The sequence below is a fragment of the Rhinopithecus bieti genome, unplaced genomic scaffold (assembly GCF_001698545.2).
Source record: "Rhinopithecus bieti isolate Rb0 unplaced genomic scaffold, ASM169854v2 scaffold_5260, whole genome shotgun sequence".
Taxonomy (NCBI): Eukaryota; Metazoa; Chordata; class Mammalia; order Primates; family Cercopithecidae; genus Rhinopithecus; species Rhinopithecus bieti.
Genome location: NW_016805896.1, coordinates 5863222 through 5869063, shown reverse-complemented (window position 1 = coordinate 5869063; position 5842 = coordinate 5863222). Strand labels below are relative to the sequence as shown.

Here is a 5842-nt window from a genome sequence, read left to right as displayed (position 1 = left end):
CCCATGTGAAAATTGTTCATATAAATTTGGTCAGAAATATATTTTGTATTTGTGTCCTTTTATTGTAAAATTAGTAAAAGATCTATTTGTTCTCCAAAATATTAGAAATGGGTGCAGAGAACATTTAAGTTGGCAAGGAACACTCCAGATAATTTTGTCTGATAATCAGAACTATTCTAGGATGAAAAAACATCATGAAAAAATATGCCAGATTATAAATCGAGTTTTCTATTGCAGGTCCAATAACACATATTTTGCTTTCAATTACTATTTCCTCTGAACCCAAATATTTAAAATAAGAGAGTTACTAGTAATGTTAGTCCCAGCATTGTTACTTTTCTTGAGATGATAAAAACTATGACATAAATTTTAAGATAGGATGAGCCACTAAGAAAATCAAGTCTTGAGGTCAAAAAGAAGCAATGCTAAAGTAAAAGGTTAAAATTCTCAGCTTAAGAGAAGAACTTGGGAACAATGCGGTGAGCAGTTGTAACAAAAATTAAGTGAAAAAAATCACATTCTTGGGCCTTTTCCCCCCATTCCCTACTGTGAAGAATGGCAAACAGAGGAAAGAACTAAAGGCAAAGAAAATCCTTAATATCCTCTATGTGGCAGATGTTAAAGGAAGCACATGTCTCTTTCCTGATATGGGAAATAGTTATCCATGGGGACCTTATTAGCGAAAGTGGGAAAAAAAAAAAAAAACCCACTTCGTTATCACCCTTACATTTCTTACATGCTTAAAGCAATTTCTAAGAAGTGAATTCACATTTGCAGCATTCTTTAATAAAGCCGTGGCCTCTGGGATTTTCTAAATTTCTAAACTTCTTTCAAAGCATTAGAAATGCATTATAGAATTTCAGTTTTTTTCTTCCTTTTTAAGTTTTAATGTTTTTGTAGTTGGAGTGACCGATATTAGACAAAGTTGGAAGTTACAGACAGTATCAATCAAAGATAATTTCTTATTCTACTTTTAAAATACACCCTGGGTTTGTTCTACAAATCATATTTAGCCATATTATAATGTTGATTATTGTTCTTAGTATTTATTATACAGGGCTACAGTTTATAATGCTATAGATAGATTTTTACTAAAGGTATGAGATATAATTTATTCTATCACAAAATAATAATCTTTAAACAGTTTTCTGTTGCATGAAGTTATGCATGTGATTTACAAAAATACAGGTTCAAGCAGCAATATAAAATTATACATAGGCATGAAGTCAGGAGCAAAAAATGAAGACTTTTCTATAAATACAAAGTTTTGAATATATTTTAGTAAATTCTGATGTTTGGGCTCAGATATTGATCTCATTGACTCTTTTTAAGAGCTGACTATACACTTTTCCTTACTCTAATTTTCATACACTTCTCTGCAACCCATTCAATCAAATCTTTGAATAAGGCTACATACACAAAAAGGCAAGCTCCCTAGCCAGTAATGATGGCTCACTCTCCCAGACGAAAAACTCTGAAGACATCCCTCCCACCAAACTCCTTTCTATCTGCAAGTAAAGAATTAAACTGTGCCAGGAAACATGATGGTATTTTCTAAAGTTGAGAGGAATATGTTCACGATTCCTATCCCAATTATGAATCCCAGTGGATTCACATGAATGATCAAATGTTGAAAAGTTGTCTGTTGATCTTTAATCATATTCCAAAATTTTAAGTAAAGGGTAGGAGAGGTAGAATGTATATTCATAGAGTAAATGCTTCTGAAATACCAATCAAAGATGGAAGAAAGGCAAGAAAAAGAAATGTGACCAGTAATTGAAACTGAAATTGGAGATAAGTGATAGTGAGTGGATGCTTTCAGTTATTAAGCATCCAGTGCAGCAAGTTCCTTTATATTAGTTATTTCCTTTAATTCCCCAAACAATTCCATGAACTAGTTATCTCTATATTACAAATAAGAGAAATCTCATGTGCTAAAGTCTTCCCAGACTATCATTGCCAACTTGTCCTCACATTCTCCTTTCTGCCAGCACTATATCTTGCACTAATCTTCATCATGACATTTTTCACACTTGGGAAACAGGTTGAATCACATTGTGGTTGAGACCATGAGTCTGCAGCCAGAAAAACATATAATCAGAACTCAGTCCTGTCATTCACAACCTGTGTGGTTTGGATGTAATTTCTCTGAGCCTTAGTTTCCTTACAGGGAGAACAGGAGCAGCTGTAGGATTTACATTACAGCACACGAGTTACAAATAAATGAGTTCATGTCTAAAGAGTAGCTAGCCCAGTACCTCGTCCACATCAAGGAAGGTAGTATGATCTTTGAAGGGAGAGAAAGCCTCTGATTTTCTTCATGTACTTACAGTGTGCTTTGGCAAAAGTAGGTCCATAGTAGGGGTTTATTAAATGCTCATTGAATGAATGACAAATAAATGAATTAATGTATGTATGCAAATATGTATGCATGCATGTATAGATGGACGAATGGATAATCTTTTGCATCCTATGATAGTAGTTTCCCTATTAAAGCTCCAATCATCTTTATAATTTTCCTCTTCCTAGAATAGGATGAGTTTTTGTGAGATAACAGACTATGACCAATAATCTGCTTATTTTACAGAGATCAAAGTTATACATAGGTACCCAAGAAAAAACAATAAAACCATTTTTTCTTTACCTTTTCTTGTAGGATACAAGAATGACTCTCTACAATGCATCTTAAGAAATGACAATGTGAGGTGCAGAATGAGCTGGAATCAGCCTCTGTTTATTAGTTATGTAACTTTAAAAATATTCCTCAATCTTTCTTAGTATCAATTTCTTCACTCATAAATCTGGGACATAATAGCAATTGTATGTACCTTACAGTATTGTGACAGTTCAATGAGATAATGTAAATTAAAAGGTGCATAGCGTAAGGGTTAAAGGATAAGTTTTCTTGGAAGCAGGGAGGCAGTTGCCTCTTCATCATACCCTCTTCAGCGTGTTTTCCTCTTTAGGGTGTCTTCTCAAAAACATATAGGCCTGAATAAAAGGCCCAAACTTTTGACTTTCCAATTCAAGACTGGGGACTTCTGACCATTAAAACTATAAATGTATACCTCCAGAATTAGCTTAGGGGTCTCTCTCACGGGATAAATAAAAAGAATTGCATCCATATCTATCAAGAAGATACAGAAGTTGTGACTGCTCATTCTTCTCACTTTACTGTGTATGTGTATGAAATTCTGTTCAGACTTCATAGTCACTTTTATGTCACTTAATATACTCCATAAAATATTGTGTTATCTCTCTTTCTTTTAAATAGGTACAGAGGGATCTTTTGTTAGAATTGTTTTATTTCTCCATCAATTAAAAACTATAAAGTACCAAACAACTGTTAATTGTTAAGGTTGTTATTGTAATTATTATAATTATGATCATTTCAGGACCACAATGATATAAAATTATAGCAATTATCTATATGAAAAGAAAATAAAACTTTTATCTTTAACTAATTGGATAATTACTACAAAATGCTTTTCCCAAAACTCAGCTATATACTTTTTCCTTTGCCTCAAATTTATTTTTACCATATATTAATGCCAAAAGCAAAATATAAAAGTTCCCAAATTAAAAGTTATTAAATTTTAGAACTGTCAGACTCCAGTAATAAAAGACAATTTTTTTGTTATACTAGGAGTTTGTATACTTTAAATGAAAAATACATGACAAGTTTTCATATACTCTAAATGCTATATACCAGCATGAAAGAGGAAACAACGTATATAAACACCAGCATTACAGAGGAAACAACATATAGAGTAGTCCAATGAATGTTAAAGATGCTTTGAAATTTTATGCAATAATGTAATCTAAAACAGACATTTGTAAATGATCTACATTATGCATAAGTTAGCTATTATAATTAAATGCAATATATGCTTTTAAAGACTTAAAGATCAAACCTAAGATGTCTAAAATCAAATTCGTTCCTGCCTCCCATTACCACCACTACCCTCTTCAAAAACTCTCTCTTTCTGTTGACTTTCCTACGTCTATAATGGCACCCATGCATTTTCAGTCTTGAAGGTTCTTTCTTTAATGCTACCCAGTCGTGGGTCAAGTCTACCTTCTGTGCTTACTTTACCACACTGCTCACTACAAAATAATACAATTTTCTATTGGTCATGCTCACCAGACTGTTTTTATGAAATCTTGAACATCAGCATTTTGCTCTGTCCTTCTTATCATCTATCTTTTCATCTGTTATTTGGATGAAGCCAAATGAATTACCTTTCATTTTGTATTAAATTTTTTTGAGACAGTCTCACTCTGTTGACCAGGCTGATCTTGAACTCCTGGCCTCAAGTGATCCTTCTGCAACAGACTCCCAAAGTGCTGGGCTAACCAACATGAGTCACTGCTTGCCATGAGCCTAGCCTGCCAAATAAATCTTGGTTGAATAAATTAATAAATGAAATTCCATAGATTATATGCCTATGATTTCTTTTCCATTTATTTTCTACTTTTAATTTCCAGTATTTCTATGCTAGTTTAGGTTCTTAGTCCTAACCGCCTTCCCCAAATATTACCCTTACTCAACATTTGAAGAATAAATACATCTTAGCAGAGCACTGCTTCTACTTTTCATTCCTGGTTCACAAATGCCCATTGATCCCTATCTGCCCTCGAAAGTATATATCATCAAAAGAACATATCCAAGTCTGATATTCTTTTCTTTCTACAACCTAATTTCAACAATTGCTCTGGCTATCTTCCCCACACACCACGTTATCAATTTGCTTACATGCAACTTTAAGAAAACAAATCAATTTAGCATCTTACATAATTTTCCTGAGACATATGAAGTCAAACTTACAGCATATGGAGACAAAATTTTCATGGCAGCATAAATCCCAAAATTTAAGAAAGAAAGGAGAAATTGTTGCTATTTAACCGTTTTCTAAAGTGGCCCTTCTAGCTTAACAATGTAGCATAGTATTGAATCAAATATGGTCAAATCAAACATTAATTTGATTTTTAAAAGCTAATACAAAACATGTTCATATTACAGTATTACCTCTTGTGCTGAATAATATTTTTTTCAATATATTTTAAAATACACACATCAACCATCAATCACAATTGGCAGTTTTAGAAACTATCCTTAGTTTATTTAACAGACCATTATACCATTGTGAAAATACATATTAATGCTTTATGTGTTGGCTTGTTGAGTGTTCCCTAGCAGAGGTTTCTGTTGTAAATTTCCTGCCCATTCCTTCCTCTTGCCCTTTTCTGTACTCTGGTTTCCCATGCAAAAATTCAGACCATTTCCATATCACCTACCAATCCCAGAGCTTTCAGAAGACCTTGGTGACCTGAAGATTTTTACTCTTAAAATGAATCCTGGACTTTCCAAATGCGATTCCAAACTCTGAGACCAGTTCAGAATAGATTAAGTTCTTTCCCAGATTCCTGAAGCATTGCCTTTCAATAGAGAATCTGACTATGGAGGATGACCTAGTCCTCACCAAGCAATACCTTAGGAGAGCAGGAGGGGCCAAACAAAAATTTGCCTAAGAGAGATTAGGAATCCGTGCCAGTCTTCAGTTGACTAGCCATTTGTGTCTAGGTCAGCCACCACTATATTTTCAAAAGACATAAGCACAGATGACAGGGAATGGAGAATTCTAAGAAACATAAAATTTTATTTTAACTGATTAGCAATACTTATTGTAAAACTTTGGTTAAGGTAATAAATTGGCTAAGTCCCTGAATGTTTTTAAAATTTATTATTTAATTATCATATATATATACACACACACACACACACACACACTTTACTCTGTTTTCTCAATAAATGGTGCCCATTTTTTTCTTAGCTATTCTT

At 33.3% G+C, this 5842-nt stretch overlaps 1 protein-coding gene across 9 annotated transcripts in view; it reads right to left on the bottom strand.

The window, feature by feature from the left end:
• Window positions 1–5842, bottom strand: part of NOL4 (nucleolar protein 4) — a 397837-nt gene that overhangs the window by 209782 nt on the left and 182213 nt on the right. The window lies entirely within an intron of this gene.